This window comes from Gossypium hirsutum, chromosome D11 (genome assembly GCF_007990345.1).
Source record: "Gossypium hirsutum isolate 1008001.06 chromosome D11, Gossypium_hirsutum_v2.1, whole genome shotgun sequence".
Taxonomy (NCBI): domain Eukaryota; kingdom Viridiplantae; phylum Streptophyta; class Magnoliopsida; order Malvales; family Malvaceae; genus Gossypium; species Gossypium hirsutum.
The window spans coordinates 33,704,537-33,717,279 of NC_053447.1; the positions used below are offsets into that span (position 1 = coordinate 33,704,537).

Below are 12,743 nucleotides of genomic sequence, written 5' to 3' on the forward strand. Positions count from 1 at the left end.
AAAATTTGCCCAAGCTAGGGCTTAAACTTGGGACCTCTCAAACACTTCCCAGAACACTTAACCACTAAAGCAGACATGTAATTTGTGTTTCACAAACATACAAAAATATATATAAGAGATTTTGGGGCATTACACTCACATTTATCTGGCCTAAGCATCAAAATCCAATAACATCTTCCAAAAAACTTTACATCATCAACAGAATAATTAATGCCCACTATTTCATATCATATCATTATACAATTCATATAGATATTAAACTACAAACCGAACAAACTTACTTGGAATGAAGTGTAATAGTTGTAGAAGTTCAAGGACTATTCCATAATTTTCTCTTTTCCACATAAATCAATAGGGTCTTGATCTAAAACGTAAAATTTCCCAATTATTAGCTTACATTTCATATTCCAATTTATCCTACAATTTTTGCCCTTTATTTTCAAAATTTACACAATTCCTTTAACTTTCACAATTTATGCTATTTAGTCCTTTAACCAGAAAATTATCAAATTAACCATTTTCTCAAGTTCAAAAATTTATAACTGAATAATCTAGGCCTTGAAACTATCCCAATTATACCTCTAATTCACCATCAAACCTTAAAATTTTAACATTTTAACAATTTAATCCTTAAATCATAAACTAATAATAATAATAATAAATACTTCACGAAACAACCAAATACCACAATCAAAGTTTCAAATACATAATTATCATAAAACACAATCAAGATTCATCAATGGGAACTTCTAAAACTTTTAATAGATTCAAAAACAAAGGTACGAGTTAGCTGGACCTAGTTGCAACAATATCCAAAACATAAAAATTACAAGAAATAGGTGAGAATTGAGCTCACATGCACTAAGGAGATGAAACCGAAGCTTGGAGCCCTCCTTCAATGGCGTTTCAGAAATAGATAAAGAAAAATGAAGAATAAATGTCCATTTCTTGTTTTATTTAATTTTGATTTATTTACAAAATTACCATCAATGACACTTTAATTAATTAATTTGTTTGTTCCATTTTTTTGTCTACAAACCTAAAAAGGTTTAATTACTTCATTGGTCATTCTTCATATATTAATTAAGCTACTTTATCATCTAAATGTAATAATTAACAAGTTTTACACCTTTTACCTTAATTAGTTATCTAAACGTTAAAATTTCTTAATAAAATTTTAATATGACTCTAATGACTCCGTGAATATTCTATAAATAATATTTACAAGTTGACACGATGGAAATTTGTGGTCCCAAAACCACTATTCCATCACCACTAAAAAATAGGCTGTTACAAATATAATTTTTATGATTGTCCTCGTATGATTTTCTCACGTAAAGCAAAATTGAAGCCTGTGATTGGATCGTAATATAGAAAGACAACTTGTATTAGTAGACGAACTTAAACATGTCCTTAGTCTAATTGAAAACAAGCAAATCGATTGAAAGATTAATTTCTCATCTATCAATTCCAATTATTGATATGCTTTGTCTTAGGCAACACAGTGGATGACTCCTAAAAGACAGAGATATAGATGTGACTGACTAGACTGAAAGTACATTGGACAGGACCATAGAAGAATAGATCTTGAATCTGTTTATGGATTTATTCACTTGAGACATCCATAGTGTGACATACCTAAATCCAGAGTGGATGCCGAACTATGTATTCGTGACTCATACACTTTGATGTTTGTCCAACCAAAGCACCAATTAGGGTATCACGATATCACTATAGTGAGGGGACAAAAAATGATGCTAGGGGTAATGTTTGTACAACCGAAGCAACAAATAGGGAAGGCCCATTCAAGGGCATTTTGGTGAACAAATTGGGTTAGAATTTGCTACTAAATCATCCAAAATTGGCTGAGAAGAGAGTAGGCTACACTAGTTTAGTTTTTTGCTTTAGTTTTCTCTTAGTTTTCTCTTAGGTTTTTTTCCTATTTTCTAGGGTTTTTTTCTTTCATCTTCATCCTTAGTATAGTTTTATTTTTCCTACGCTTTATGCTTACTCTTGTTCTTGTTAGTTAAGTTAGTTAATACTGTAGCTAAGGTTTATTTACATTCTAGTCCATTTATTTACTTGTAATGACATTTTCATCTTTGTTTAATGTATTTTCAGTTTTCTCTAGTTTAGTTGTTAAAGCTTTTATCTTTAATGTTCTTTGCTTCTTATTTTACTATTAGATGTTCATCTTTACTTTGCTTTTATGTTTTCTTCATTAAAAATCCAAACTTTCTTACTTTTCTTGAGCTTTTCTTTAATGACTGCCATGATTGTTATTTTCATTCTTGTTAGTTTAGTTTTTAGCATGAGTAACTAAACTCCTAAGGAGATTAGGTGATGGAAATGTGGGTAAGCTGATTTTTGGTTAAGGGACTAAATTCCAACAAATTGGACTAAATTGAATAAAAAATAAAAACTTGGGATTGATGACCCTAATGGAATATTTAGGCAAGTGAGACCGAGAGGTAATCTTGTTGAGCACCAATTCTTTAGTCTTAGGTCAACGATCGAGATCGAAAGATAAACTGGACAAATTAGGCTAATTTGGTAAAGTTGAGACAGAGAGGTAAAACGAAACCACTTTAAGAGTTAAAACAATTTGGAACCTTAACTAAATGATTAGTGAACCACATCAAAGTCTACCAACCACTGTTTGTTAGTTATTTGTGAATTTCATAACTTTACAGTCCTTACAATTTAGTCCTTTAGGTAGTTAATATATAATTAGTTTAATCACTCTTCACTTTATGATTTTTTGTAATAGAAATTTTAGCAATTAGTTGTTTAGACTCCTTCTTTTGTATGCTCTTAGTTAGGAATTGCTCAATCGCCTCCTCCCTTGGGTTCGACCCTTTGGAATACTTTGTGTTCCATCGAAACTATAAATATTACAACTGACATTGTACGCTTGTAGTTAAAATCGCTTTTCAAAAATAGTCCTTCTAAAATCATTTGTTTTAATGCGCACACATGATAGCGGTTAAGTACGACTCTGCAGTATGCAATGTCATTCACAATAGTGAAATTCATAGCCTGGGACATGGGTAAATGATATCCTCTCATTGGCATTACATGGTTGATGAAAAGTAAACGTGGTCACGAGTCGTTTGTCTTTGTGATGAATGACTTGATTACTATTTGATAGCAATTACTTTCATGAAGGAAGATGTAATGGTTACCATGAGATAAAGTAGGATCATATTGGGAGAACAAATATGATCCCGAAGAGATTAAGGATATCTTATGAGGGTAACACATTTATTTCAAGCTCATTGGATGAGCACTAATCGAGTTACTTTCATAATGACATTTCATTAGGGAGATCTCAGTCTGTAATGACCCAAAGTCAATGGTGTCAAAAAATCTGGTTTCGAGACTCTGTTTCCATAAATCGAGACTTTAAATATTTTTGGAGTTATATTAGAAGTGAATTAGATTTTGGTTGGCCAATTCTATGAAATTAGTGAATAATTAAGGTATAGGGACTAAATCATAAAAGTAGTAAAAGTTCAATTATAAGAGAAATTCTAATTTGTAGCTTGAAGAAGGGCCTAAAGTGGCAATTTTACCACTATAAGAAATTAGTGGACGGTGGCATAATGGATTAAGGTTAATGTTTTGTTAAGTTTAATTAATTTATAACTTTCATAAAAAAGTAAAATAAAACACTTTAGCATGATAGTGGAGAGAAATAGATAAAAAAAAACTCTTTCATTTTCATGCAAAATCGATTCTCTATAGTTAGGAGAAGAAGAATTGGTGAAGGGTTCTGACTGCCTTCAAACGTGCAAACATTTAGAGTAAAAATCGTGTAAATAAAATATATAAAATTAAACGGTATCTGCAAGTGAACTGGTCAAATTGTAATATAGTTTTGTGTTACAATGGAGCACTGATAAATATTCTGAGGATCGTACCCAAGAGATTGCAGATTAAAAATTTTATCATTAAATTAATTATAAATAATAATTACTAACCTAATCGATCTACAAGTTGGTAGAGCAAATCCAAATTAAAATATTAATTAAACAAATTAAATTAGTTATCCTAAAATAACCTAATGAAATTAATTAGTCTAAAATAACTTAATGGAATTTCCTATTCCTAGTGTCGACGATGTGAGTTCCTGACCTATTTTCGATTAAATCACTAATTATCAATTAACTCACTAATTACCCTCAATTGAGTTATAAACTACACTTTGCTAAGAATACCCTCTCGGTCTCATCTTCACTAATCATTACCTCCTAATTGACCCTTTCGGTCTCTTCCTAGGCATACGATACCCTCTTGGTCTCACCTATCTAGGTATTCTATTAGAGGCATCACTCCTTAATTTGCTAAGAGCTCTTGAATAAACTCTCAATTTTATGTAAATAATTACTTTATTAATAAATCAGATTCGTGACTGAAACATGCCAAATATAAAAAAAGCACAAGATTTATTCTAATATTCATAAAAATATTAATTGGCTAGAGAAACAAAACATAAATAAATAAATAAATTTTTCATATATAATTAATTAAGGAGTAGTGTCGGAGAAATCCTTACTCGCAATCATATTTACATCAGAACAGGAAGAATTCTGACTAAGCGAACATAAATAAATTATAAAGAAAAATAAAATAAAACTTTTTAATTTTATAAGTATCAATGATGTGATTTCTCGAACCCGAGTCGAACCTCGAAAGTATTCCAACGAGACTCAAACTTAAAGTTAGGAAAACTGATCGAATTAGTTAGGATCATATTGAAAAGGAACAAGATGGATGCAACATCAACCCGTAGTAGTTGTAGTATAAGGAACCGTAGCTATATAAAAATTTTGACCTACTTAACTCGCAAGTTACTAGAACCTTGGTATAGTGAATTCGCCACAAACCGTGATGGGGAATGAAGTGATCAGACAATTTGAATGCCACAAACTTGAAAAGTTTGATAAGTTCGATAGTTCGGTCAAGAACTAGAGAGAAAATTCTCACAATAAGTTTGATATTTTGATAAAATATGTGTAACCTTAAAAATGTCCTATTAATATCTATTTATAGATTGTAATATGACTAATCATATTTGGCACAAAAAGAGTTCACACAAGCCATAAACATGTTCATAGAAAAGCATTAAAAAAATATGTTCATGAATGATGTGGGTTCATGCATAGCCGAATAGACATGTTCTTTCCCCTAGAACCGTTCATGCATGCTTAAACAAGAAGGAAGCTCCAAGTTCCACGAATAAACATCTTTAATTCTTCTCCATCCTCTTTGGCCAAATGTATTCATGCATAGGACATGCATCTACAACTAAAGCGTGTTAATGAGCATGTTGGTTCATGAAAGGTGACATGCTTCTAGAAGTCCCATTGAAGTCTCGTTTCCCCTTTTCGGTGCATGCATGGCACAATCTATTGTCCCGCATTTATGGCTACACTTCCTTTCTTTCCATTCGTACATATAGACATGCATGTAGGGAGATGACTGGCCACGATAATCCTCCCTTAAGCCACCATCCATGCATCTCCTTAATTTCCATGAATCTTTCCCATTTATGATATGCATGAAGACATGTACTTGGTCTTTCCATACGATTGGTCATATGTATCAACATTGAAGGCTTGAACTTGAAAATTCTAGAATACTCCCTTGTGCATGAATTTGGCTTAATGAAGGATATTGAAGAGCCATCCAAGGTTCAATAGAACAACCACCTGCACACATATAAATAAGAGTTAAGCAGTAGCAACAACTCGCACTTGAATTCGGCTAAGACTTTTAAAATAAAAACTAGACCTTTGACTTGGACTCTAGACACACATGCAGATAACACACGTATAATCAAATGACACAAACATAGCAACATGTTAAGAATAACACATGCATAGGACAATAATAAAACACAAGATGACATATGAAACACTTAAATATCACACATAATAAAATCTGTGACATAGACTGAAATGCAAACTTATGAAAATGAAATGAAAACTCAAAAAAGTAAAAGTCTTTAAAGTTGGACAATTAATCAATCAGGCCCATTAGAAGATTCATCCAACACTTGAATGACTTGGGTTATCCTAGGAGTTGGGCTTGGCCGAACTTGGGCATGATCAACTTGGGCTTGATCCCAAAGTCTTCGCATAAGCCCAACAAGAGCTTAGTTGAAGCGCTTGGCTCGGGTCCTTGTGATTGGTCCAATTGGCAAGTGCATAGGTTCAGATTTGGACTTGGCTGTTTCTTGAAAAGTTGGACCATAAAAATTTATTCCATTAGAAATTGACTCGGTGATGATGCTAGGAATCACATCAATTAGCAACCAACCCAATGTGATTATAAGAGTGTATATATAGGTAAAACCTAAGGAAACATTAAGGTAATTTATTTCTAAATTACCTCTGGTTTAATACACAAAATAAAACTTTAAAATTTTGAACACTCTGCCATTGATGTAATATTTTTAGTCACACTTACTTCACGAGTCACGATGTGAAGTCTCCACGTTGCAACGTTAACTCTATTTTCAGCCCTTCATGCTTCGAAGTTCAGTGTCACGATGTTAGATGTTGATGTCACGGCATGGTAATTTTTCCTTGCATACTTAAACCTAAATTGATGCCTTACACACTCAAATAACCCATTAATCACTACCGAGGCCTGAGTTGGCCTTACGGGTCGTCAAAATACTAAATACGACGTAAAAATGCTTATTTTATTGAAATTAAACATAAGCAGGTAAAAACCAAAAACAAAACAAAAACATATTAAAAACTAACAAACAAGCTCATTAAGTGCCGAAAAGACCTTAATTTGCCACAATAAATTGTTGCAGATCAGGTTCTAAAACTTTAATGCTTCAATTGGTATGCTCAATTTAGTCTTTGTAATTTTTATGTTTTTAGAATCCCAAGAGCTTAATTTAGCTGAGCTGTGTTTTTTTTTTTGAAGCTGTTAAAGATTTAGGAAGTTTCCATTGATGAATATTTGAAGTTTGAGGTTCTAAATTGATAGATTTTAGGTGTAAAAGTGAAAAATGACTAAATTGTAAAGTCAATTGATAGTTTTTTTATAGGAACTAAGGTGCACAATTTTCAAAAGTGTGGTATAAATGTGAATATAGGAGGTTCTAAAAGGACTCTACTAAAAATGACTTGAAAGTTTGAGGTTTAAAGTGAAAGTTATATTTGTTCCAATTTTAGAGACTAAATTGAATCAAATGTAAAAGTTGTATAATTTTGCGATTGAGTGCAAATTTGTTTGCATATTGATGAATTTATGTGTTTATGTTAATTCGCAGCTAACTTCAACCCAAATTTCTTGAAAAGAAAGGAAAAGACAAAGTTGTCGATGAATAGTTTGAAGTTTATGGTTAGTGTTTCTATAATCCAAACTACCTTAATATTTGTTGCATTATGAATTATTTGCATGGTAAGATCATAAGGTGAGTTGGTATTGAAAAAAACTTATTTGAATTGAATTGGTTTGATTTGATTGATATCGATAAGGACTAAATTAAAATTATGAAGAAATATTGTACTTTGATATAAATGTGAAATTGGGCCAATATGGTGATGAATGGCGCTGCTATATGTATGAATTAGTGTTTTGAAATTGAATTATAAATTTAATTGAGAAATGGTTACCCTAGTAACTGTTTGGGCAGGGTTCGATATAATTGGCATGCCATAGGATAGGAAGAGTTTAGGGTTATACAACTATATGTAGGGGAGTGTTGGGCACCCTACTTTTTGGTTATACTGACCAGTGCATGGCACATCTATTTGTCAATTATACCTACCAGCGCTAGTCGCAACTTAATATTTTGAATTTATCCAATAGGTACTGGGTGCCACTTTGGTGTGATGGTTGGATCCATGTATTCATTCGAGTCTGAGTCAGGTTAATAGGGAATTAAATTATGGAAATGGAATAAGTGAATTTGTGAAAAGATTGAAGAAGAAAATTGGTTGTGTTCAGTGATATAAAAATTTTCAAAATTAAATGAGAAATAGGACTATATATTATTGAAGTAGCAACTATGAGATGAATTTATCAAAAGTTGAAACATGTTTGAATAATTATGTGATAGTGTAGGTTAGTATTAATTGACATGTGCATCTTATGATTTTAATTCATGTTCTATTATGATTCATATTATGATTTACTTTTTGGATTATAGAAACACCATTGAGTTCATACTCAACATGCGGTTTTGTTTCTGTGCACCAGTTAGGTTTTGATCATGTACGCTTGTCGAAATCAACATCCAGCTACGATCTCAGACTCAACATGTTGGTGATGTATTTTTTTAGTTAATGGCATTTACCTTAAGGTGTTTTTTATTGTACAATGTTATTTTATGGGATTATGATTTGGTATTTTTATATTTTGATATGGTACATACACTTATCTTAGATGGTTGATAATGATTTAAACCTTGTACATACACATACTTGGAAATTGATCAATTAGGCTAATTTATAATTTTGGTTGATTGTGAATTTGTAATTATGTGATGATGTTTGGATATGAATTGGTATCTCTTTGGTTGATGTTTTTCAGGTCAATAATTATATCTAAGGGTACCATTTGAGATTTAGGTGATTTGGGCATGAAATAGACATTTTAAAGATAGATCTTTATCAATCCTAAGCATAAGTATCAATATTTTGGCATTTGGTATTGATACTTGACCATATGAATAGTTTTTAAAATATACAGAATGCCAAAATGATATCAATACCTAATAAAGTATCGATAATTTCCAAAAAAAGTATAGATACCAGAAAATGAATATCGATACCCTTGTTTTTGCAAAACAAACAAATACATGGTATCGATACCAACTCTAAAATTTTGAAAATTTACAATTCAATCCTATTTCCTTCCTGGATTTCACAATTAGGTACATGTAGATTCAACTTATTGTACTTGTAATTTATGTGAATTGTAGTTATATAATTTGTATATAAGTTTGAATTATTTGATAAAAGTTGCCCCGACAACGAATGTGACATCCCATTATTCAGATCCGACAATCAGGTTAGGTAATACGGTGTTACACAATCACGATACTATAGTGGAATGACTTCTTAACTATATGAGTTTACAATGAATAGGCAAAAAGTTAGAACTTAACTATAAATCATTTGAGCCTCAATTGCATATGTCCAATTGGTCCCTCCACTAACTCGTTGAAACTAGAAATGAATTGCGTGTTAAATCAAAATGAACAAAATGAATAGAAATGGAGAAATGGAAAACAATCAAGAAATGATTATGGCTTTCTCCAAAATGAAAATGAAAATGGAGAAAATGAAATAATTTGGAATTGAATGTGGTTTTCTCAAAATGGAAATGAAAATGAAAATTAGAAATGAAATCATTTACAAATGAACAAGGAATTCTCAAAAATGATCGAAAGATTGAGTATGTTCTTGCGCTATTTTAAAATCCAAAAATGAAAATAAATCATACGATCATAATGAACAAGATAAATGGTGAAATATTAAATATATTTTCTCAAAAATTTTATTAGGGGGTAAAATTGTCATAATTTTACCGAAAGTAAAGTTGGGATGAGAAAATTATTTATATAAATATTGAAGTTTATTTTGGGAAATAGAAAAATAAAATCAGGTTGGATCAAATTATATTGTATTGGGTCAAAAATTTCAAAAAGTACTCTTAATTGGACCTTATGTGAGACTAGAAACATGAAAATTTACAAATTTTTACATACCTTTTTTAACTTAAAATCATACAGTTTCGATAAAATTCTTGTCGAAAAAATAATTAATTTTTACAAAATAATTAAAGTGTGCTTAAATTATGAACATGTTGAATTTTAGTTAATTTTATAATTAATTTTGATGAATTTTGGTTATTTTCGATAGATTTGCACAAAGGGCGAAAAATGGCTCGGCGGACACTACTAGAAGCAGAAAACCGAGAAGCAATTTGAAGTATCGAGGCGAACTAAATTTTAGCCTAAGACGGTCCAAAATTATATGTATTAATTCATGATATAATTAATCTTAATTTATATCAAATTTAATTTGGGTTAATAAATTATTATTAATTAATTATGAAAAAGTGGTCCAGTTGAACTTAACCGAGTGAACCAAATCGACCAAGAAATGGACAGCCCAAAAACCGTCCTAAGAGCTGACCTAAATCAGCTTATTAGCTGATTATTTAAGCTTGCAAAGTGGCCCTTGAAGACTTGTTCAAGTTGCATTCAAACCCCTCCACAATTGGTGGCTTTATAGAATTGCCCCAAGCCTAACTTAGCAAAGTTGAAACTATCAACCTTGCCACATGTGAGGCCAGCCAAGGGAGGGCTCTTTGGCTGATAATTTTCCCCAAGCCTAAATTAGCAAAGTCGAAACTATCAAACTTGCCACATGTGAGGCTAGCCAAGGGAGGGCTCTTTTGCTGATAATTATTTCTATTTTTAACAGCCCTCTTCAGCTATAAAACCCCCCTTAGGCTGATCATTTTAGAAACATACCTCAAGCATTCACATCTTTCCTCTCTTCTCTCCACTTTCTCTCTTCTTTTCCATTCCAAAATTCCCTTGCTCTCTTGCCGATTTTTCCTCTTGGGAAAGGGACACAGTACTTAATCAGTGCATGTTTAATCATCTAAAGTAGCTGAGGGTTAGATTAGCAACGGTATCTGATTATACATTTTCCTTGCATAACTTGCAAGATTATTATGATTAAACTATTTCAAGGTAAGGATACTTTGTTACCTCACATAATCTTTTATGTGCTTATTAAATCGAATTAATTGTTTGAATTGACATAAGGATATGTACAAGAGATTATTTCGATTTAATAAGTATGTATGTGCAATATCATATTTGCCTATTAAGATTTGTTTAATCGGTTGAATTGACATATGGATATAGTCAAGAGATAAATAGATTTTGGTAGGTGGGTATGTTCATAAGTTAGAAAAGTACCAAGTTGCCGTGAACTTATTCGTAACAATATAAACATGAGTTTAATAATTTTAAGTTAAGAAATGTAATTAATCTAACACAGTTATGTCATCTTGATTAAAATCGTATTTTGAAATTGTGCATTTGAGATTTATTTATTTAGTTTACTTAGTTTAAAATCTTACTTTTTAATCACCCTCTTCAAATAAAGTATTTTTCTTCACCAAAGTGTTTTAAATAGCATTCATAAATAATTCTTTTCACAGTCCTTGTGGGTACGATAACTCGACATTTACTTGTCACTTTATTACTTGTTGCAATTGTGTACACTTGCACATTTCCGTCGTTCCAAGTTTTTGGTGCCATTGCTGGGGACTGTGTTTTAAAAAAGTCATTATTTGTGAAGTTGTTAGTTTTGCATTTTGGTTTATTTTTCTGTTCAAATTTTAACTTAGTTAATTTTTCTGTGATTATTTTAGGTGTTTATGAGTATTGATCGAATCATTGATTTACTCCCTGCAGACCTTGAGATTGAACGAACTTTTCGACAGTGAAGAAGATAAACAAGTCAGAGAAGGACTGAAGAGATGAACTACGAAAATCTGAATCAATGAAACGGAGCAAACGTTGCTCAAAATCCTATCGTTATTGATGATGTTAGAGATAGAGCTTTGAGATAGTATGCCGTGCCAGTATTTCATGATCTTAATCCAGGTATTAGAGGACCCGAAATTGAGGCACAACAGTTTGAGTTGAAGCCAGTCATGTTCCAGATGCTTCAAACAGTGGGCCAATTCAGTGGTATCCCTACCGGAGATCCTCACCTACACTTAAGACTGTTTATGGAGGTGAGCGATTCTTTCAAGTTAGCCGGAGTAACTGAAGATGCATTACGATTGAAGTTGTTCCCATATTCACTAAGGGACAGAGCTCGAGCTTGGTTGAACTCATTACCACCAAACTCAATTTCAACATGGCAAGAGTTAGCAGAAAAATTGCTTATGAAATATTTCCCGCCTAGCAAGAATGCTAAGTTGAGGAACGAGATCACTGGTTTCCAACAAATGGATGATGAATCATTGTATGAGGCATGAGAAAGGTACAAAAAATTATTACGAAAGTTCCCTCATCATAGAATTCCATATTGCATACAACTTGAGGCATTTTATAATGGTCTCAATGCTTACACGAGGATGGTAGTGGACGCTTCTGCTAATGGTGCTCTTCTTTCTAAATCTTATAATGAGGCTTATGAAATCATTGAGAGGATTGATAGAAACAATTATCAATGGCCAACCAATAGAGTAGTGTCAGGAAGATGAGTCGCTTGAATACATGAAGTAGACGCTCTTAATTCACTCGCATCTCAAGTATCATCAATATCCTTAATGTTTAAAAAATCTTACTACTAATAGGTGTAATAGTTTTGCAGCACAATCACTGAATCAATTTGAAAACGTAGCCTGTGTTTATTATGGGAAAGGACATTTGTTCGAAGAATGTCCATCGAACCCAGAATCTGTGCACTACATGGGTAACCAGAACCAAAATCGAGGAAGGCAAAGGCTGCAATCTAAATTCTATTACCCATCATGGTGAAACCACCCGAATTTTTCCTAGAGTAACCAAGGGGCAGGAACCAGTAACAATTATGTCCAACCTAGATTGACCCAGTCACCTAGTTTTTCCCAAAAAGCTCAAAAACCAACCCAAGCTGAACCATCCAATAGCCTAGAGAATCTATTGAAGACATACATGGCAAAAAATGATTCCTCTCTAAGAAATTTGGAGAATT

General features: G+C 32.1%; 1 non-coding gene across 1 annotated transcript; it reads right to left on the reverse strand.

Moving 5' to 3' along the window:
* Window positions 1-11,979: 11,979 nt before the first annotated feature.
* On the reverse strand, window positions 11,980-12,086 carry LOC121223884 (small nucleolar RNA R71). The gene has a single exon (XR_005921350.1). It is a non-coding gene; the product is annotated as a small nucleolar RNA R71 (small nucleolar RNA).
* Between the last annotated feature and the right edge of the window lie 657 nt (window positions 12,087-12,743).